Source organism: Chiloscyllium plagiosum, unplaced genomic scaffold (genome assembly GCF_037043375.1).
Source record: "Chiloscyllium plagiosum isolate Xiang-an unplaced genomic scaffold, Cpla_swu_hap1 HiC_scaffold_28, whole genome shotgun sequence".
Lineage (NCBI taxonomy): Eukaryota > Metazoa > Chordata > Chondrichthyes > Orectolobiformes > Hemiscylliidae > Chiloscyllium > Chiloscyllium plagiosum.
Genome location: NW_028270166.1, coordinates 43732873 through 43756362, shown reverse-complemented (window position 1 = coordinate 43756362; position 23490 = coordinate 43732873). Strand labels below are relative to the sequence as shown.

Sequence of the window (23490 nt, the reverse complement as noted above, 5' to 3'; positions counted from 1 at the left end):
AAGCACAGACAGGTCAGGCAGCATCCAAGAAGCAGGAGAATCGAAGTTTTGGGCATCAGGAATTAGTGTAATGTATCCAAACATGTCAATAATACGTAGTTAGCTGGGTTAGGAGAGCTGTGAGGAGGGGGACTCAAAGAGGCTGCAAAGTCACAGAACCACGGTAAGTGGTTGGGCAAGAAATTGGCAAAGGGACAGTAACGTAGGAAAGTGTGAGAACATTCACTTTGATAAGAATGAGAAAGCAGAATTTTTTTAAAATATGAGAGCCTAATGTAATCAGGCCTCTCAGCAGCAGGTGGCGATAGTGAGGAAAGGCACCAAACAGGGGAGCTGGATAGTAACTGTGGTGTCTTTCTGAAGGGAGGGATGGCTCTTTCAGAGAGAGGCACACAGGCAAACGATTCTTCAACTGAGATGTGAATCCATTGTTAATACTGTTTTACTCATTATAGCCTTACTTTCTCTCAATATTTAGAAACATCTGATGCCAATGAAATAAAGAATCCTTGCTTCATAATGGTTGAGCTGTCTACAGTACATGCTTAAACCTACAGTAAATGTTGATATCCAGAAGGTTTTGGGTGTACCCATTACATAGATTACATGAAAGTTGTCATAGAGTCATGAGCCATCGAGTCGAACCACACAGATACAGACCCTTCAGTCCAACTTATCCATGCTGACTAATTTTCTCAAACTTAGCTTGTCCCACCTGGGTGCATTTGGCCCATATCCCTCTACACCTTTCCTATTCATGTACCTATCCAAATGTCTTTTAAATTGTCCCTGCATCTTCCACTTCCTCTGGCAGTTCATTCCACATACGAACCACCATCTGTATGAAAAAGCTGCCCCTTAGGTCCCTTTTTAAATTTTTCTCTTCTCACCATAAAAATATGCCGCCTAGTTTTAAACTCACCAATCCTAGGGAATAGACCATTGCTCTTCACCTTATCTATGCCTCTCATGATTTTTTATAACCTCCAGAAGGTCACCCCTCAGCCTCCTATGTTCTAGTGAACAAAGTCCCAGTTTATCCAGCCTTTCCTTATAACTCAAAGCCTCCAGTTCTGGCAACATGTTGGTACAGTAAACAATTATAGGAAGTCAAATGATATTTTCACTTTGATTGCAAGAGGATTGGAGTATATAAGACTAAGGAAGTCTTGCTGCAATTACCTAGAGCCTTTGGTGAGATCACATGTTAAACACAGGCCTCTTTAGCTGAGGAAGAACATATATGCCAGAATCTTCACTAGATTGATTCCTCTCATGAAGATTTGTCTGTAAGGAGAAACTGAGGATAGTTGACCTCTATTTCAGGTTACAAGAATGAAAGGGGATCTCATATAACACTCTAAGAGGGTGGATGCTGGAAGAATGTCATTTCCTGGCCAGAGAATATACACTCAGAAGAAAGCAAAATATTGTAATGCTGGAAATCTGAAACAAACACACAGAATGCTGGAGAAACTCAACAGGTCTGTCAGCATCTGTGGAGAGAGAAACAGGGTTAACGCTTCAAGTCCAGTATAACTCTTCAGAAGTGAAAGATGTTGGAAATACTTTTTTATATAGTTTTGACAGAAGTGACAGAGAGGCGTAGTACAAAAGACAAAAGGGTGGTGAAAGAGAAAGATGTGAAATGGGTGTGAATTAAGGTGTGAAGGGAGAGCAGATCCTCTCTGCTGAGAGCAAAGTAAACAAATTACAAACAAAGGCTGGGCAGACTGGCTGACCATTTCACAGCACACCTAGGTTCTGTCCGTAAAAATGGCCCCGAACTTCTGGTTGCCTGCTACTTCAACACACCACCCTCGTCTGTGGCCAACATCTCTGTTTCACGTTTACTGCAGTGCTCCAGAGAAGCTGCAAGAACAGCATCTCATTTTCTACTTGGGAACTCTACAGGCTTCAGGAGTCAATATCGAGTTCAACAATTTTAGGGCCTGAGCACCTTCTCCCTTGTCCTTAACCCCCAACCCCTACACCTCAGGCTTTGTCATCATATGGGCTGCTACCACAACCAACCCATTGTCAGCTACTAATTGTCCCCATTAACAGCTATTGATTGTCTGAGGCTGAACTTTACCAACTGTTGTTGGCTCCTTCCTTTCCCCACCTCCACCATCTTCAGCTACCATCAATTCTGAAGAAGGGTCACTGGACCCAAAACGCTAACTTTACTGTCAGATTTGCTGAGCTTTTTTCCAGCAATTTCTGTTTTAGTGTCACAAAAAAGGCTGGATAGGGTGGTGGGGAGGAGTTGGAGAGAATGTCAAAAAAATTGGAGAGCAGACATAATACAGTCAGTTTCTGAAATTATGGAATTCAATGTTGTGACCTCAAGGCTGTGAAGTGTCTAAGCAGAAAATAAGATGTTGCTCCTTGAGCTTGCATTGTGCTTGTTTGGATCAGCAGGATAGCAATGTTAGCATGAGGGCAAGGTGATTTACTGAACAGCAAGCAACTGGAAGGTCAGGGGCATTCCTTTGGACAGAGTGGAGGGTTTGCCCGAAGTGGCAATCCAATCTACATTTGGTCTCACATCATAAAGCAAGCCACATTGTGAACAGTGAATACAGCAGACCAGATTGAAATGTGAAATATTCCAGGATCTACCTGGAAGTTGCATTTGGGGCCTTGGACAGTGAGAAGGGAGGAGGTGAATGTCACACCTTCTGCAATTGCTGAAAAGTGCCATTTGCGGGGAAGTAGACCAGGGTATCTCAGAGGGAACCATCCCTGTGGAATGCTGACAGTGGAGAGGAGGGGAGGATGTGTTTAGTGAAGGTATCCTGCTGAAGGTGATGGACATGATGGAGTATGATCCTTTAAAAGTGGAGCCTGTTGGGGTGGAACGTGAGGACAGAGGAATCCTATAATTGTTCTGGGAAGGAAGGGGAGGGTTGAAGGCCGAAGATGGAAGATGGCCCAGTCCATCATATCAGAGAGGGGATTCCTCAGATGAGAAAAAAGATTGTGTCAGGGCAACTCGGTTAAGGGTAGCATCACTAGAACAGATACAGCAGAGACAGAAAAACTGGAAGAATAGAATCCTTGCAGGAGGCAGGGTGTGAGGAGGTGTAGTTGAAGTAACTGTGGGAGTTGGTGGGTTTGTAATGGGGATTTTGGTGAACAGCCTATCCTCAGAAGTGACAATGAAATCAAGGAAGGGAAGAGTCAGAGATGGTTCAGGTGAGGGTGACAGAAGAAAGGAACTTGTAAGCAAAACAGATTAATTTTCCAATTCTGGACTAGAGGAGGAAGCAGCCATAAGGGCATCACCAAAGTACTGGAGAAATCTTGAGGAGGACTGGACCAAGGAAGGTTCCCCATATGCCCCAAAATTCCAGGGAGAGTCATGGAGTCATAGAGTCACACACAAGGTCTAAACCTTCCTAATCACATAACCATCCAGTTGCCTTTTAAATGGTGTGATTGTATCCATCTCCACCACTTCCTCTGACAGCTCATTCCATACATGTACTACCCTTTGCGTGAAAAAGTTGCTCCTTAGGTCCCTTTTTAAATCTTTCCATGTTCACCTTAAACTTAAGCCCTCTAGATTTGGACTCCCCTAACCTGGGAAAAAGACGTTGGCTGTTTATCCTACCTATGCCCCTCATAAAAGTCACCCCTCAACCTCTGACGCTCCAGTGAAAAAGGCCCCAGCCTATTCAGCCTTTCCCAACAACTGAAACCCTCCAATCCAGGTAACATCCTTGTAAATCTTTTCTGCACTCTCTCAAGTTTAAAAACACTTTTCTTATAGAGGGGTGACCAGAATTGTTTGCAGAATTCTGGTACCTAGGCAGGTACCTCTAGCCCCACTTTTGACTTGGAGGAGATGAGATGAATTAAAGCTGTTCAAAGTGAGGACAAGCTCAGCCAGGTGGAGTATGGGTGAGCGACTCCGGATAAGGCATTTTAGGATCAGGGTGAGAAAATTCTTCACTCAGAAGATTGTCAGTCTTGGAAATTATATATTTAAGAGATCCCTGGATGACAAAACATTGAATGTCTTCAAAACCCCATTGCAGTTGGTAGAGTTCAAATTTTGATTAATAAACCTGTAAAAGGTGACCATGAACCATTGTCAATTGTTGTTAAAAATTAATCTCATTCATTAATGACCTTTAGGGAAGGACATCTGTCACTCTTAAGATTGGTCTGGTTTACATGATTCCAGATCCACAGCAAATGTGGAATGTGGATGACTCTTAACTGTCTTCTTAGTGACGTAGCAAACCACTCTGTTGTATCAAACCTCTACAGAAATGGCATTAAGGAATGAAACCAGACAGTCAGCATCAATCTAGGGACTGGAAACAAACATAGCAAACCCAGCCTTGTCAACTCTGCAAAGTCCTCCTTACTAGCATCAAGGGGCTTGTGTCAAAACTGAGAGAACTGCCCCACAGAGTAGTCAAGCACGAGCCTGTCATAGCTATATTCAGATAGCCATAGCATTCTCATCACCAATCCTGAGTATATCCTGTCCCACTGGTAGGATAGACCCAGCAAAGATGGCGGCACAGTAATATACACCGAGGGAGCTGCTCTGGGAGTCCTCAACACTGACTCCAGATCCCAGGATGTCTCACGGCTTCAGGTTAAACATGGACAAGGAAACCTCCTGCTGATCACTATGCACTATCCTCTCTTGGCTGATGGATCAGTACTACTCCATGTTGAACAGTACTTGGAAGTAGCACTGGGAGTAACAAGAGTGCAGAGTGTATTCTGAGGGGAGAATTCAGTGTCCACCACCAACAGTGACTCGGCAGCAGCATGACTGATCAAAATGGCCAGGTCCTAAAGGATTTGGCTGCTAGACTGGGACTGCAGCAGGTAGTGAGGGAACCAACACAAGCGAAAAAATACTTGACCTCATCCTCACCAATGTGCCAGCTGCAGATGCATCTATCTAATACAGTATCTGTAAGGATTAGATTAGATTTCCTACAGTGTGGAAACAGGCCATTCGGCCCAACAAGTCCACACCGATTCTCTAAAGAGTAACCCACCCAGACCCATTCCCCTACATTTATCCCTAACTAGTGCACTTAACACTATGGACAATTTAGCATGGCCAATTCGCCTAACCTGCACATTTTTGGACTGTGGGAGGAAACTGGAGCACCTGGAGGAAACCCACGCAGACACAGGGAGACTGTGCAGACACAGGGAGAATGTGCAAACTCCACACAGACAGTCGCCTGAGGCTGAAATGAAGCCAGGTCCCTAATGCTGTGACACAGCAGTGCTAACCACTGAGCCACCGTGCCGCCCATAACATGACCACCACATAGTTCTTGTGGCTACCTACTGAGGACACCTTAAATCGTGTTGTGTAGCACAATCACTGTTAAAGCGACAGACTTCAAACAGATCTAGAAACTGAAGGCTGGGCATCCGTGAGGCGCTATGGATCATCAACAGCAGTAGAATTGTACTCCAGCACAATCTGCAACCTCATGGCCTAGCATATCCCCCACTCAACCGTTATCATCAAGCCAGGGGATCCACGCTGGTTCAATGGGGAGTGCATGAGGGCATACCAGGAGCAGCAGCAGCTGTACCCAAAATTGAGGTATCAATCTGGCGAAGCTAAAACATCGGACCACTGCATGTTAAACAATGTAAGCATCATTTGACAGACAGAGTTAAACAATTCTACAAACAATGGCCCTGATCTTTACTCTACAGACATGATGCAGCCAGTTTTGAATGTTGGTGGATATATAAACAACTTGTTGGAGGGGAAGGCTCCATAAATATCCCCATTTTCAATCATGGAAGAGCCCAGCACATCAATGCAAAAGATATGTCTGAAGCATTTGCAATAATCTTCAGCCAGAAGTGCTGTATGGATGATTCATTCAGCCTCTTTTAGTGATCCCCAACATCACAGATACCAGTCTTCAGCCAATTCGATTCACTCTGAATGATATCAAGAAGCATTTGGAAGCACTGGATACTGGGTCCCTGACAACATTCCAGTAATTGCTCTGAAAGCCTAGGCTCCAGAACTAGCCACACCTCTAGCCAAGCTGTTCCCATATATCTACAACACTGGCACCTCCCTGACAATATGGAAAATTACCCAGCTACATCCTGTCCCCAAAAACCAGAACAAATCCAACCCAGCCAACGTTGCTCCAGCAGTTTACTCTAAGTTATTAGCATGGTGATGGAAGGTGTCATCAATAGTGCCATCAAGTGGCACTTACTCACCAATAACCAGCTCATTGATCTGCCAAGGCCACTAGCTCATGACCACATTAAGTCTTGGTCCAAATTTAGGCACAAGGGCTGAATTCCAGAGGTGAGACGATAGTGACTGCGCTTGACATGAAAGCCACATTTGACCAGAGTATGACATCAAGAAATCATGGAGTCAATGAATATGGGGGAAGACTCTCCATTGAGGTTTCTAGCCAGGAGAGGTGAACAGTGAACATGAGATTTCAAAATAGACTGCACTGTACCATTTGAAAACTGAAATAAGTGTTTTCGTTTGCATGTGCAAACCATTGTAGAGTAGATTAGATTGATCATGTTAGCAATCTCAGCTCTGAGTCAAAAATTATGGCGTCAAGTCCAGTTCCATAACATTGACACTGCAGAACAGTAGCAGTAAGGGAGTGCTACACTGTCAGAGACACTGATTTTCCAATGAAATGTTAAACTATCCCAGCTGCCCTCTCTGCTATAAGACTCCGTGACACTACTTGAAGAACCGGTCTTCCCAGTATCACAACCAACATTGAACCCTCACCCAATTCCATTGAATCAGAACGACTGATCTTTGTGGGACCTTCCTGTGCACAAACCGGTTGATTCCTGTATTACAACAGTGACTACAATACTGCAGAAGTACTCAGTTAGCTGAAAAACACTCTAGGACATCTTGAAGTTATGAAACACATAACTTTCAGATTGCTTTGCACTTAGCTCATCTCACAGGTAAACTGTGCATTTATCAGTGTGCTGGCTCGCCAATGTCTTCAGGGTGGAGGTTGCACCAATGAAGAAGCGAAGACATGAGTGAAGATCCAGGAGGATGGATCTCCAGTCAAAGAAAAGTGGACAGCTAAAACTAACATCGCCACTCAGGGGACGGGAGATAAGTATTTCTGTATCCACACATCTCTTTCTATACATTGTAGGTATCACAGAAATGACAACATCAGCTATTTCTACCCCAAAATTAAATAACAAGATTACAAGAATCTCTATATTCCTGTCTGCTTGAGTGTTGGCACTGTTATCTCTCTTAACGTCTTACGATAAACACAATTATAAATCCCCACATTGTGGGATTTAAAATCAGGGTACCTACAGCTGCTGCTTAGCAGTGAAATAATATCCTCAATAATAGTGTCAGAGCAATGTTACCAGATGAAAAGTACTCATATTTGTATCGCAAAATTCACTCTCATTTCATTACAATGGATTTCATTGCCTTCATTTATTTGTAGCATCAATTTCCTTTTCCACTTATTGACGAGTACCTGACCGCCACTGGACACTCCATTGTACAGCACACCCACATTAAAGGCTATGGAATCACCATAGATAGAATCTACAGTTCAGATAAAGGCTATTCGATTCACATCGCCCATGCTCCACTTGCACATCTTCCCACTCTAATTTCCTTCTTACTTCCTATGTGTCATTGCCATTTATTCCCATCTCTCTCACTCCTTCCTTTTCATGCATTCATACCATCTGCTTCACGGCAGTAAATCCCACATTCTTAACACTCTACAATCTGGTCTGTAAAGAATGGTTATTTTGAGGTTGTAACAGAGATTATGTCACGGCTGTCGTTACAAAAAGATCAGCGGCAGCCAAACGAAAATTAAAACATTGAAAGCAAAATACTGCGTTTCCTGGAAATGTGAAACAAAAACAGAAATTGACAGAAAAGCTCAGCAGGTTTGGCAGGGAGAAATGGAGTTAATGTTTGGAGTCCAATGTGACACTTTTGCGAAAGAAACTTAAAAGATTAAAATTGACTTTAGGAACCACACCTCGTCTTTCAGTTAGGCATCTTACAGCCTCCCAGAATCGACACCGAGTTTAGCAAATTCATCACGTCAACTTTGTCCCCATTTTTGTTCCCTTTTCTTTGCTTTCAGCTCGCAGCCTGCCTGCTTTAGACACATCTTTTCCTGCCTCATCTCTGAAATAACTCCACAAAGGCCAGCATCCCATCATCAAGTCACCTATTACGTACATATGGATAGTCCATGACACTGATCCAGTTTGCTTAGAGCTGGCTCCCAGAGCGAAAAGAACCCCTGACACCCCTGCTTATATCTTGTTAGTCAGGATTCTCGGACTGGACCAGGTTAACAGCCCCAGTCAGAGAGCTCATATTAAATGAAGTCCACTTGGCTGACCTCATTCCAATCACTACAATCTCCATTCCTTTTGGCCTTGGAAGACTAAACTTTCTGTCATTCAATCTTTCCTGTCTTTCAGTCTATCACAGCTATTTGTTTTTGTCCCACCCATCCCTTTCTCCAATTCATTACATCCTTAACTCTTCCCAGTTGGAAAGTCGCACAGTTGAGCCATTGACTGTTTTTCACTCTACACACAGATGCTATTGAATTCTTTCTCCAAAATGTTTTGTTTTCATTTAAATTAAATTATGCCTTGGAGATAACAGAAATATTTATGGTCTGAGCATCATTGAATACAAGTTGGTGTAATTTATTCCAGACCAAAAAAATATCAGAATTAATTGCGGAGGTATCTCTAGATATTGAGCGCATCTAAGAAAAATTAGCAAACAATGAAATTCATAGCTGATCTTGGAGGAACCTGTGTGGGAGAGCTCACTGATTGGGAGCAGCTAAGTGAATAGTCTTTAAGTGTAACTTACTGTTCTATTTAATTTTTGTAAATCTACAATAGTAAGTAGAGTGGGTTCTTTTTTAATTACATGTTTTATTGAGATCTGTCTCTTGATTAAATTTTAAAAATATAAAACATATGTATGAAGTTAGCCAAGAGCAGTGCTTTTTAGAGCAGGAAGACGGTGCTACTTTCTGGGTCTGTAGAGTGTTAAGGTGCAAAGGCGACCTTTGGTAGAGTGATGTGCTCTTCCTGATGTGGGAGTTTAGGGAGAGTTTCCATGTTACTGAGGATTACGTCTGCAGGAAGTGTCTTTGTTTGTGAATCAATCAATTTGCATGGATCAGTTGGAGCGGCAGTTAGACACAATGAGGCACTTACACAAAATAGGGGATGTGATGGATGGCAGTTATAGGAAGGGAGAAAAACTGCAGATATAATCAGATAGATGAATTATCTCCAGGACAGGTAGGAGAGAGAGGCAGGTAGTGCAGGAGTCTCCTGTAGCTATCCCCATCTCAAACAAGTATGCTGGTTTGAAAAATGTAGAGGGTGATGGACCCTCAGGGGTTGTAACATGAACAGCCAAGTTTCTGCCAATAAGACTGGCTCTAATGTAACAAGGGTCAGATTCCAAGCAATCAATTGTGATTGGAGACCCTTTAGTCAGAGACACAGACAGACTTTTCTGTGGCCAACAGTGAAAAATCAGAATAGTGTGTTGAATCCCTAGTGCCAGGATCAAGGAGAGAGTGCTGAATATTCTCAAAGGGTAGAGGGATCAGCAGGAGATCATTGTACACATTGGAACTAATGACATAGAAAGGGAAAAGGATGAGACTCTGAAGGGAGAATATAGGAAGTTTGGCAGAAATTTAAAAAGGAGATCCTCGAGGGTAGTAATATCTGGATTAACTCTCGATGCTGCAAGGTAATAAGGGTAGGAATAGGAGGATAGACCAGATGAATGCATGGCTGAGCAGCTGGTGCAGGGGAGAAGGGTTCACATTTTTGGATCATTCGAATCTCCTCTGGGGTGGAAGTGACCTGTACGAGAAGGACAGATTGCACCTGAATTGGAAGGGGACTAATATACTGGTGGGGAGATTAGATTTGGATTACTTACTTACTTACAGAGTGGAAACAGGCCCTTTGGCCCAACAAGTCCACACCTACCCTCCGAACAGCAACCCACCCAGACCCATTCCCCTACATTTACCCCTTCACCTAACACTACGGGCAATTTAGCATGGCCAATTCACCTAATTCACATTTTTGGACTATGGGAGGAAACCGGAGCACCCGGAGGAAACCCACGCAGACATGGGGAGAATGTGCAAACTCCACACAGACAGTTGCCTGAGGTGGGAATTGAACCCTGGTCTCTGGCACTATGAATGCAGCAGTGCTAACCACTGTGCCACTGTGCCGCCCCGTGGTGAGAGCTGCTTGGGAGGATTTAAACTAATAAGATGGGGGGAATGGGAACCCAAGGAAATAGTGAGGAAAGAGATCAGTCTGAACTTGGCACAGTTGAGAAAAGGAGCAAGTCAAACAGCAGGCAGGAACAAAGCAAAGAACAAGGTAGGACTGATAAATTAAACTGCGTTTATTTCAATCCAAGAGGCCTAACAGGGAAGAAAGATGAACTCAGGACATGATTAGGAACATGGGACTGGTATAGCACAGCAATTATGGAGATGTGGCTCAGGGATGGACAGGACGGGCAGCTTAATGTTCCAGGTCACAAATGCTATAGGAAGGATAGAAAAGGAGGAAGGATAGAAAAGGAGGAAAGAGAGGAGGGGAAGTGGTTTTTTTGATAAGGGAAAACATTGCTGCTGTACTTAGGGAGGATATGCCTGGGAATACATCCAGGGAAGTTACTTGGGTGGAACTAAGAAATAAGAAAGGGATGATCACCTTATTGGGATTGTACTATAGACATCCCAGTCATCAGCAGGAAATTGAGAAACAGATTTGTAAGGAGATTTCTGTTATCTGTAAGAATAATAGGGTGGTTATGGTGGGGTCCAAACACAGATTGTGACTGCCATAGTATTAAAGGTTTAGATGGAGAGGAATTTGTTAAGTGTGTACAAGAAAATTTTCTGATTCAGTATGTGGATGTACCTACTAGAGAAGGTGCAAAACTTGACCTACTCTTGGGAAGTAACGCAGGGCAGGTGACTGAGGTGTCAGTGGGGGAGCACTTTAGAGCCAGTGACCATAATTTTATTAGTTTTAAAATAGTGATAGAAAAGGATAGACCAGATCTAAAAGTTTTGTGTCCCCCCACGATGAAGGGCTTTTGCCCGAAACGTCGATTTTACTGCTCCTCAGATGCTGCCCGAACTGCTGTGCTCTTCCAGCATCTGCAGATCTGCAGTCATTGTTTTTACCCAGATCTAAGAGTTACAGTTCTATATTGGAGGAAGGCCAATTCTGATGGTATTAGGCAAGAACTTTCAAAAGTTGATTGGGGGCAGATGTTTGCATGAAGCCTTCAAAAATGAGATAACAAGATTCCAGAGACAGTATGTTCCTGCTAGGGTGAAAGGAAAGGCTGGTAGGTGTAGGGAATGTTGAGTGACTAGAGGATTGCGGTTTTGGTCAAGAAAAAGAAGGAAGCATGTGTCAGGTATAGATAGCAGAGATTGAGTGCATCCTTAGAAAAGTATAAGGCCAGTAGGAGTATACTTAAGCAAGAAATCAGGGGGGCATAAAGGGGACATGAGATAGCTGGGGTAAATAGGGTTAAGGAGAATCTAAAATGATTTTATAAATACATTAAGGGCAAAATGGGAACTAGGAGAGAATACAGCCCCTCAAAGATCAGCAAGACAGCTATGTGTGGAACCGCAGGAGATGGGGGACACAAAACGGGATTTTTGCATCATTGTTTACTGTGGAGAAGGACATGGAAAATATAGAATGTGGGGAAATAGATGATGACGTCTTGAAAAATATCCATATTACTGAGGAGGAGGTGCTGGAAGTCTTGAAACACACAAAGGTGGATAAATCGCAGGGACGTGATCAGGTGTAGCCAAGAACTCTGTAGGAAGCTATGGAAGTCATTGCTGGGCCCCTTCTTGAGATATTTGTATCATCAATAGTCACAGGTTAGGTGCCGGAAGTCTGCAGGTTGGCTAACGTGGTGTCACTGTTTAAGAAGGGTGGTAAGGAAAGACCAGGTAACTATTGACCTGTGAGCCTGTCATCAGTGGTGGGAAAGTTGTTGGAGAGAATCCTGAAGAATAGGAATTTACACGTACTTGTAAAGGGAAGGACTGACTAGGGATAGTCAACATTGCTTTGTGAAAATCATGCCTCACTAACTTGATTGAGTTTTTTGAAGAAGGTAGATAGGATAGTGAAGAAGGCATTTGGTATCCTTTATTTTATTGGTCAGAGCATTGAGTAAAGGAATTGGGAAGTCATGCTGTGGCTGTACGGAACATTAGTTACGCCACTTTTGGAATATTGTGTGCAATTCTGGTCTCCTTTCTATAGGAAGGATATTGTGAAACTTGAAAGGGTTCATAATAGATTTACAAGGATGCTGCCAGGTTTGGAGGATTTGAGCTATAGGGAGAGGCTGAATAGACTGGGGTTGTTTTCCCTGGAGTGTAGGAGGCTGAGGGGTGACCTTTATAAAATCATGAGGGGCATGGAGAGGGTAAATAGACAAGGCATTTTCCCTGAGGTGGGAGAGTCCAGAACTAGAGGGCATAGGTTAAGGGTGAGAGTGAAGATTTAAAAGGAATCCAAGGAGCAACTTTTTCACACAGAGGGTGGTGTGTATATAAAATGAGCTGCCAGAAGAAGTGGTGAAGCCTGGTACAATCACAACATTTAAAAGACGATAGGTATATGAATAGGAATATGAATATGAATAGGAAAGGCTTAGAGGGATATGGGCCAAGTGCTGGCAAATGGGACTAGATTAGTTTAGGATATCCGACTGGCATGGATGAGTTGGACTGAAGAGTCTGTTTCCATGTTGTATACCTATGTGACTCTAAATGTTGGCACTGTTCTAAAAAAAAACCCAAAATTTGGTTCAGATTCCAGGGTATGTCAGTTAAATATTGACTCAAGCCTGGGTCCTCCAATTGCTGTCTGTCCTAATTTCTAACTCAATACGAGCAGAGCTGGTGGTGCAATTTCCTGGTGATTAATCTTAGCTAACAGTGGACCTAAGAACTATTGATTAAAAATTGTTAACAAACAGTTATATCGAAGATAGTGTGTTCCCTCCCTGTGGATGTTGTTTGGACTTGGACTTGTAAAGTTGACTGAAGTCCATTTCTACATAATATCTCAAAGGTATGGGTGACAACCCCATGCAAGTAACACCCATCACATAGCACTATGTACAAGCAACAGGAAACACTTTCATGGTTCTGTTGACTAACATTCATTAAATAACTTTAAGAAATGACATAATTACATTAATGAAATAGTGCAATTACATTATAATGTTGAGAGTTTAGATTAGATTCCCTACTGTGTGGAAACAGGCCCTTCAGCCCAACAAGCCCACACTGACCCTCCGAAGAGTAACCCACCCAGACCCATTTCCCTCTGACTAATGCACCTAACACTGTGGGCAATTTAGCATGGCCAATTCACCTGACCTGCACATCTTTGGACAGTGGGAGGAAACCGGAGCACCCAGAGGAAACCCACACAGACACAGAGAGAATGTGCAAACTCCACACAGACAGTCACCCGAGGCTGGAAACAACCTGGGACTCTGGTGCTGTGAGGCAGCAGTGCTAACCATTGAGCCACTGTACCGTCCTACTTGATACAGCAACCAAATCTTTTTGGCAGGGGTTTACAAAAGTGGGAAAAGTTTTGGTTTTGAATACTTGGGCAGGAATTACTAGCAAATCACATGCTTCACATCTCCCACTGTTTCTATTTTCATTGACTTCACTTTTCATTGAGCCACCATCAACAGGAGACTCTTTTTATGTTGCGAGACTAAAAGTACAAGATTTTACAAAGAAAATAAACGTACTTTCAGATCAGTCATTTAGTATATCACTCAGAAAATCTTTAAAACCCAGACCTGAATGTACACAAGTCACCTTAAGTCACAACAATTGACTACACTGTGCAGAAATGCCACTTTGATGCTTTGTGTTATTTTCTACAAGTTTAATAACTTCAAGAGTGATTATATTCATCAAAACCAATGTTGGGTTTCACAGGAGTACAGTACACATTATTGTTACATTCTTCTAGGGCATAGTTAAAATCAATAGCTCAGAGATATTGATGGTCATCTTAGACAATAGCCTGCTGTCCAAAGATTAGCTTTGACAAAGTGCATTGGCAGAGTGACACACCACAGTTAACATCATGGACAAGCTTAATTCTGTTGCTTAATCCTAGAAATACACATCATAGGAGGTCATTCAGCCCAACTTGCCTGTGTCAGTGCTTTGAAAGAACTACCCATTTAGACTCAATCCCTACTTTTTCCCCAAAGTGCTGAAACTTTTCTTTTTGAAGTTCTTGTTTTAAAAGTTCTTAATCGAAGTGAATCTGTTCCCACCATTATTTCACACAGTGCTTTCTAAATGTTAGTGGTTCACTGGGTAAAACCATTTCTCATTTCTGAACTCATTCATCTGGCAAATATCTGAAAAGATTCTTTCGCTATATCCATATACGAGTATTTGCAGCAGAGATTACTGAAGCAGTATTTATTGCTCTCACAGCCCTGCCCTGCCTTGGGTATCTCTCCCTATGACTCAGTACCACACCATTCACCCATTGAATCATCAAAGGGCATTAGGAGCAAAGTTTAGGAAAGGGAGAATCACTTCACTCAGTAAAAATGAACACGCAGCTCTTTCCTATCTACATAACCTATCCCTTCCTACAACATACTGGAAAGCGCAGGAAAGGATATATATAGCTTACTGAATTCAGTCATGGGAAGTGGGCATCACTGGCCAGGCCAGGATTTGTTGTTCATTCCTAATTATCCAGACAGGTGTTAAGGGGCAACCACACAGCTGTGAATCTGGTATCACACATGATGGGTCCAGATGGGTAAGACTGGCAAATTTCCTGCTTAAGATGAAGCAACCCCTAGGGGGCAGTGACCATAAAATGACAGAATGCACCCTTGCAGTTTGAGCGAGAGAAGATTGAATCAGATGTAATGGTATTACCAATGAATAAAGGTAATGATAAAGAGTTGAGGAAAATGCTAGCCAGAGTTGATTGGAAGGGGATCCTAGCAGAGAAGTTTGTACAGTAACAATGGCAGGAGTTTTAGGGTAATTCAGGAGCCACAGCAGAAATTCACCCCCAAAAATGAAGAAACATATTAAGGGGAGGATGAAGTGACTATGGCTGACAACAGAAGTGAGGGGCAGCAGAAAAGCAAAAGAAAAATCATATAATGTGGTAAAGTTAACGAGAAGTCAGAAGACTGGAAAGCCTTTAAAAACCAGCAAAGGACAACTACAAAAGTAATAAGGGGAAGAAGATAAAATATGAGGGTAAGCAAGCAAGTAATTAAAAAGATTACAAGCGTTTGTCAGCTTTATATAACATAAGAAAGAGACAAGAGTGGACATTGGACCACTGGAAAATGAGGTTGGAGAACAGAGAAATGGCAGAGAAACTAAACTCGGCAGCATCCCAGAACATCAAGAAAATCAGGGGCAGAAGTGATTGCAGTGGCCAGCCCTTGGAGAAGGTGCTGGAGAAGCATAAGAACTGAAGTGGATCAATCACTCAGACCAGATGGACTATACCCCAAATTTCTGAAGGAGATAGCTGAGGAGATTGTGGAGGCATTTGTGGTGATCCTTTAAGAATCACTGGAGTTTTGGAGGGTCCCAATGGTCTAGAAAATGGCAAATACAACATCCCTATTTAAGAAGGGAGGGAGAAATTTGGAAATTATAGGCAAGTTTGCCTGACCTTGGTCATTGGTAGGATTTCAGAGTCCATTATCAAGGGAGAGATTGCAGAGTACTTGAAAATGCATGGTAAAATAGGGCTGAGTCAGCATGGCTTCATCAAGGGGTGGTTATGCCTGACAAATTTGTTGGAATTCTTTGAAAAGATAATGAATAAGTTAGACAAAGGAGAGCATGGTGGCTCAGTGGTTAGCACTGTTGCCTCACAGTGCCAGGGACCCAGGTTTGATTCCAGCCTCAGGCGACTGTCTGTGTGGAGTTAACATGTTCTTCCCGTGTCTGTGTGGGTTTCCGCCAGGTGCTCCGATTTCCTCGCACAATCCAAAGATGTACAGGTTAGATGGATTTGCCATGCTAAATTACCCATAGTGTTCAGGGATGTGTAGGCTAGGTGCATTAGCCAGGGGTAAACATCAGGTAGAGGAATGGGTCTGGGTGGGTTAGTCTTCAGAGGGTCAATGTTGGACCGAAGGGCCTGTTTCCACACTGGAGGGATTTTATGAGGGCCTGTAGATGTGATTCTATTTGGATTTCCAGGAGGTCTTTGACAAGGTGCTGCACAAGAGACTGCAAAATAAGTTAAGAGCTCATGGTGTGAGGGACAAGGTACTGGCATGAAAGAGGATTAGCTGACTGGCAGAAGACAGAAAGTCAGGATGAAGGAGTCTTTTTCAAGATTAGTTATTAGTGGGGTTCCACAGTGGTTAGTGTTGGGACCACAACTATTCACATTATACATTAACGGTCAGGAATGGCGGACATTGTTGTTACGTTTGCAGATGACACAAAGATAGGTGGAGGGACAGGTAGTGTTCAGGAAGTGGGGAAGCTGCAGAAGGACTTGGACAGACTAGAAGAGTGGGCAAAGAAGTAACAGATGGACTACGATGTGGGGAAGTGTGAGGTTTGGTAGGAAGAACAGAGGCACAAACTATTTTCTAAATGGGGGAAGACTGTGGAAATCTGAAATACAAAGAGACTTGGGAGTCTTATTTCAGGATTCCCTTAATGTTAACATGTAGGTTCAGTTTTCGGTTAGGAAGGCAAATGCAATGTTAGCATCTATTTCAGAGAGCTAGAATACAAGACCAGGAATGTACTGCTGACACTGCATAACGCTCTGGTCAGACCACATTTGGAATACCTGTATTGTGAGTAGTTTTGGGCCCTGTATCTAAGGAATCTAGGGATATGCTTTGGAGAAGGTCCAAAGGAGATTCACAAGAATGATCCCTGGGATCAAGTGTTTATCATTTGAAGAGCAATTGAAGACATTGGGTCTGCACTGGATGAAGTTTAGAAAGAAGGATCTGATTGAAACTTACAAAATATTGAAAGGCCTGGATAGAGTGGATGTGGAGAAGACGTTTTCACTAGTAGGATAGTCTAGGACCTGAGTGCACAGCTTGAGAGTGAAGGGACAACCCTTTAGAACTGAGATAAGGAGGAATATCTTGAGCCAGAAAGTGGTGACTCTGTTGAACGCATTGCCACAGAAGGTTGTGGAGACTGACTCACTCAGATTATTTAAGATAGAGATAGACAGCTTCTTGATTCGTAAAGGATATCGAGAGTTATGGGGAGGTGGCAGGACAATGAGGTTGAGAAACATATCAGACATGATCGAATGATGTACTGAATGGCCTAATTATGCTCCTATTTCTATGATCTTATGGTAAGCCATTAGCCAGTATTGAAACAGCCGTGTCTTAATCAAGTTTAAATTCTGTTTCAAACTTTTGTAATTATTTATGATGATCCAGAATCTCCGTTAACGTTTTTTGACCTTGCCTAGGAACATTGATTTAACTTTCCGATCTTCATCTTTAATTTCTTGGACAGTTTTCTCTCCAATATTATTTTCGATGATCTGAAAATTTCCCTTTGGTAAGTCGTTTCCTCTGTTTCCACAGTGATGGAAGTGCCCCTTTGCAGTATTTCATTGAAGTATCCCACTTTCCCATATTGATAGCACTCAGCACCATCTGCTGGGCACTCATTGCATTTGAGGTGTTGTTTTGACCCATACCTTGATCATGCCGATATAGAGTCATACAGTCAAACAGCAAAGAAACAGACCCTTTGGTCTAACCAGTCCGTGCCGACTATAATCCCAAACTGAACTAGTCCCACCTGCCTGCTCCTGGACCATATCCCTCCAAACCTTTATGATCAATTCTGCTGTTTCTCACTCTATTGGTGTATTGATAAGTTTTAAGGAAGGTAACAGTGCCATCTTGTGCCCTAATTATCAGATCATGACCGTTCCGAAGAAGGGTCACTGGACCCAAAATGTTAACTCTGCTTTCTCTCTAGAACTGCTGCCAGACCTGCTGACTATTTCCAGCAATTTCTGGTTTTGCATCAGACCATGTCAGAGTACTTCCTTAAAGAAATGACCAATATCTGGCCCCGATCTCTGCCTCAGTAACATGTTGGATCCGAAATGAGGTCCTCCTTAGAATACAGAAAACATGACAATTTGTTGTCCCTGAAACCTATTACAATGTAATTTCTAATTAACTCCTCTTTCAAGATTCCATAGCCATGACATTGTATAAATTGGTACAATTCTGTTCAAGATATCTCCCTTTCTCTATTTGCTCTTCTGCTAAAATATCAACTGAACTTTGCCCTTTGTTTTGGGCTAATGTACATGTGGAACTACTTAATGACTCAAAATCTGTAGTATTCTCTTTCACGTTTAGTCTTATCAGAACACCACCTGCTATTGGACCTATATCATGTAAGAATGTACTGCCTTGATGTCGCTATTGTTTCACATGTAACCCTGATTTAGTTCTGCAGCTCTGGAATTGTTGTTTCCAGAGATCCCACTTCTGGCCTCTTTGTGGTCATTCCACAATAGCAAAGTCTACAATAGAGATCCCATCCCAATCAAGTACCGCATTACACTGACCAGGGTGAGAGCTTAGATTTGTTCCTCCTATTACTCAAAGTCTTCCAGTTAACAGTACTTGTTCTCCAAGGTCTTCCCAATGTATGGTTTTGGCTTCAAAGTCTTCCAGTGTTCCTTCCCACCCTTCAGAGGCTTCTCACTTTGTTACACTGTCAAAACCTTATAAAAGATCTTTCCTAGCCTTTGGAGTCTTCCCGCATTGCAGCTGCATCTTTTGGGCTGATATCTGACTTCACACTGTGGCTGTGAAGAGTTCCCTTGCTGTCGCATGCTTTATTATATGCCTGATGCAGACCTCACCACTCGCATAGTTAGAAACTTCTTAGGATCGCTGGGCTTTAGGTATCTACACATTCAGTCTGCACTGTAAGAGGTTGTTGGCTTTAATTGGCTTTTCCAATGCTTTAGCATTCTTGCTTGTCCTTACACTGCAGTAAGGCTATCTCACTCTGCTCACTGTAACATTCTTTACTTACACCTATACAAGTTATTAAATACAGCTCTCTAATGTAGTGCCTAAGACCTCTCCCTTTGAATACCTCTCCTCTTTCTACTCTGACCTGTATTTCTGAGTTTTGCTGATCTCAGAGTGACATCATTTTTTACACATTCCAACCTCCTGCAATAGTTGAGATGAAACTCTTAGTGTCACAGTCATCATTCCATAGAAACTTACAGCAATTGCAGGAGTTTGGACATGTGCAGAGTAACACAGAAATCCAGAAGTTTTTGCTGCTCTATAGGATACATTGTAGAGGTACCCTTGAGAAAGGATGTATTGGCACTGGAGGGGGTGCAGAAGAGTTTCATTAGATTGATTCTGGAGTTGAAAGGGTTGGCTAATGAGGAGATATTGAGTAGACTGGGACTTTACTCGTTGGAACTTAGAAGAATGAAGGGATATCATGTAGAAACATACAAAATTATGAAGGGTACAGATAAGATAGAAGCAGGGTGATTGTTTCCACTGGCAGGTGAAACTAGAATTAGGGGGTATAGCCTCAAAATAAGTGGGAACAGAGTTATGACTGAGTTGAGGAGGATTTTTTTCACACAGAGAGTTGTGAATCTGTGGAATTCTCTGCCCAGTGAAGCAGTTGAGGTTACCTCGTTGAATGTTTTTAAGGCAAAGACAGATTTTTGATCAGTAAAGGAATTAAGGGTTATGGTGGGTGAGCAGGATAGGTGGATCTGAGTCCACAAAAAATATCAGCTATGATCTTACTGAATGGCGGAGCAGGCTCAAGAGGCCAGATGGTCTACTCCTGCTCCTGGTTCTTATGTTCTTAAGCACCTACAGATTGCAATCTACAATTTTTTGTTCATGAATCAACAAGAATCCTACACCTGCACTTTGTGCCTCACTGAAAAGAATTTGCACTTATCGAATGAGATGTAACTTTTAACAGTATAGCAACTTCACAATTACTGCTAAACCAAGATGCCTATTTCACTTTCATGGAGTGTCATGCTGCTAATAAAATTACCACATATACTTAAAACAATTTTTACTCTTTTAAAGAGCCATATGTCTCCATTTTAGCTCCCATCTTAATGCAGTAATACATTTATTTCACTAGCTGAAATTTTAACTTAAAAGTGAAGTTCTTTTAACTCCTTGCTTTGCTGTGTTAATACCTCAATGTGATTGGTGCCTGCCTGCTGACCTACATCACAGCACTGTGAAATAGTCATCTGTCTGATTTGTTGCCTAATTTAAACTGCCCATCGGGAGAGGGGTGCAGCCTTGCTTCAACAAAACCCCAGCTCATATAATTTAGACAGAATGCCTTATTATGGCTATTGATATGACATCAATTTTATTACACCGAATGGTATATTCAACACTGTAAAAGTAAATAGATGAGTGGGTCAGAGCTGCAGATCAAATGTATGTTAAGTGGACCCAGGTTCGATTCCAGCTTTGGGCGACTGTCTGTGTGGAGTTTGCACATTCTCCCCGTGTCTGCGTGGGTTTCTTCCGGGTGTGCCGGTTTCCTCCCACAATCCAAGGATGTGCAGGTCAGGTGAATTGGCCATGCTAAATTGCCCATAGTGTTAGGTGCATTAGTCAGAGGGAAATGGGTCTGGGTGGGTTACTCTTCAGAGGGGCGGTGTGGACTTGTTGGGCCGAAGGGTCTATTTCCACACTGTAGGGGAATTTAATCTAATCAAACCTCAAAGATATATAGAAGCAACTCACAAACATTTGAATTAATTAGTGAATCATTAAAATAAGTTTTGATATGATTAAGCATAACATCTAAACCTTACAAAACAACAGGAGAGAGTGTTTGCTGCAGTAAGTGCTGATGGTACATTACATAGCAAACATGGTTTTTACAACACTCATAAATGATATCTTTCACTATTATCACTCCAGGCATAAAACTAATTATTTTTGTTAGTTCTAAATTAGTGAAAAGTTCAAGGAACTGATAAACAAAACATGGAATCAAAAATAATAATGAAAATTACCTACAAGATAAGAAATTTTAAATACAAAATCCACACTCAAATGGTAGCTGAAAGCCAGCTTAATTTTCAATTTATATCTGCCAGGCTGCAATTTCATTATAGAACACTTGCAAGTGCCTATATACTGTAACAGAGTAGCATACTATTCAACTAACCAATATCCAGCTAGTCAATAGCATTCTGATTAAGATTCCTAAACAAAGTCTCAACCTCAAATTTTGAAACTGACACCTAAAAAAAGCTGCAGGCGATCCATGGTTTGAGAACAGGTTCCATTCTTGAGCACATTCGCAAGTTGATTTGTATGCAAGTCTGAACGTAATGCAAGACAATATAAAATCATCATTCATAAATACTAGGAAATGTTTGCATGTCAGATATTTAAAAGTAATATTATTACCCCACTTTATGAGATTTCATTTGTAAGAATGAGTGTTCGTAAGTCAGACTATCATGAATCGGAAACTACCAACAAAGCAGCCTTTGGTTAAAAAAAAATGGTTAGATTTGGAATTAATATAATATCTTGGGAAGCAGCAAAGATAAGAGGAACCTTGGTGTGCATGTATACCAGACCCATAAGGTATAAGTACAGGTAGATAAAGTGGTTAAGACATATGGCATGTATTAGCCAAGACATAGTGTTTAAGAGCAGGCAGGCTAAGCCGGAACTATATAAAACATTGGTTAGGCTACAACTAGAATATCATGTTCAATTTTAGAATTCACCTTATATGAGGGATGTGATAGTACTGGAGAGGGTCAAAGGAGAGTTACCAGGATGTTACCTGGGCTGGAGCGTTTCAGTTACAAAGAGAGATTGGATAGACTGGGGTGGTTTTTCTTAAAGCAGAGGAGATTGAAAGAGTATAAGATTGAGAGGGGCCAGAACTGAGATGTACTAAATTATCTGGAACATAAATCATGTAGGCAGGAAGAAACTGTTCCCATTGAAGAATCAATGATTTAAGGTAAGGGATAAGAGATTTAGGGGAGATGTGAGGAAAACGTTTTGCACCCAGAGGCTGGTGTGAATCTGGAACTCATTGCCTGTAAGGGTGGTGGAGGAGGCAGAAACCTTCATAACATTTAAGAAGTATTTAGATGTGCACTTGCAATGCCAAGGCACACAAAGGTATGGGCTAAGAGCTGGAATATGGGTTTAGAATAGTTACATGGCTGTTTATGACTGGCACGGACATGATGGGATGATGCGCAAATTTCTGTGTTGTAGATCTCTATGACTGTAAGGCCTATTGTTACACTGTATGGAACTGTGGAGAAGGGGCAATGACAGAAAGACATAGATAAAGCTAAATAAAAGAACATTTATATAGTGCCTTTCATCTCCTCTGATCAACACAAACCTAATCACAGCCAATGACATACTTTTAAAGCCAACTTAAGTACTGTAAGGTCCTGCAAACTGCAAGTGATAATGGCCAGATCTAGTCATGAGGTGAGGAGATCCAGTGGTGGACAGATACGGCAACCAGAGGTTCATCATTCCCTATTCCCTCAATATTTACTGCATCGTGTTTCAACTTATTTATTTTTTTTTCCAAAAAAACCAAACTATAAGGAAGGTTGTTCTGTTCAGGGGTACAATGAATTAGAGAAAAGGGTGAACGTGCTCCAGAGAGTGGGACTGGGGGAAAGAGCGAATTATCTATCTGTCAAGCTTCTTTTGATATTTTCAGGAGTGCAAATCATTCCAGGAGAGCTTCACCAGATATGAAAGGAGGATTGAGACTTTCTGAAAAGTAGAAGGTGTTCAGAAGCCCACCCTCAATCAAAACCTTATAAAGCACATTTATTTGGGATCCTGCTCTGTACAGTATGGGTACCTGTGTGTACCTCAGTAACATCAGCCACTGCACTTGAAAGAAATTGATTAAATGTGAAACAGTTTGAGGTTTTTTTTGGATATTAAGATGCTATATAAATATATGCCTTTCCTCTATCCAGGTGTTGGGTGGAGTGCAGTTGTCTAGATAAGTTGAAGATTCTGAAAATCAAAGAAGGGATTAATGTGTAAAAGGATAACTTTGGTTTTCACAGCTTTACAATCAAAGAACTGCTCGCCTACTCCCACGTGCCAAAGTAGAGGCTAAATTGGAACATCTAAAGGAACTGGACATCAAATGCCCAATGCAGTTTGCTAAATGGGACACGCCAGTAGTACCCGTTGTAAAACCTGACAACTCAGTCCCTCTCTGTGGGGATTGTGCGTTGATCATCTACAGAGTTTCCCACTTA

General features: G+C 42.0%; 1 protein-coding gene across 1 annotated transcript in view; it reads right to left on the bottom strand.

The window, feature by feature from the left end:
• Positions 1–23490, bottom strand: part of LOC122565173 (cyclic AMP-responsive element-binding protein 3-like protein 3) — a 102779-nt gene that overhangs the window by 71086 nt on the left and 8203 nt on the right. The window lies entirely within an intron of this gene.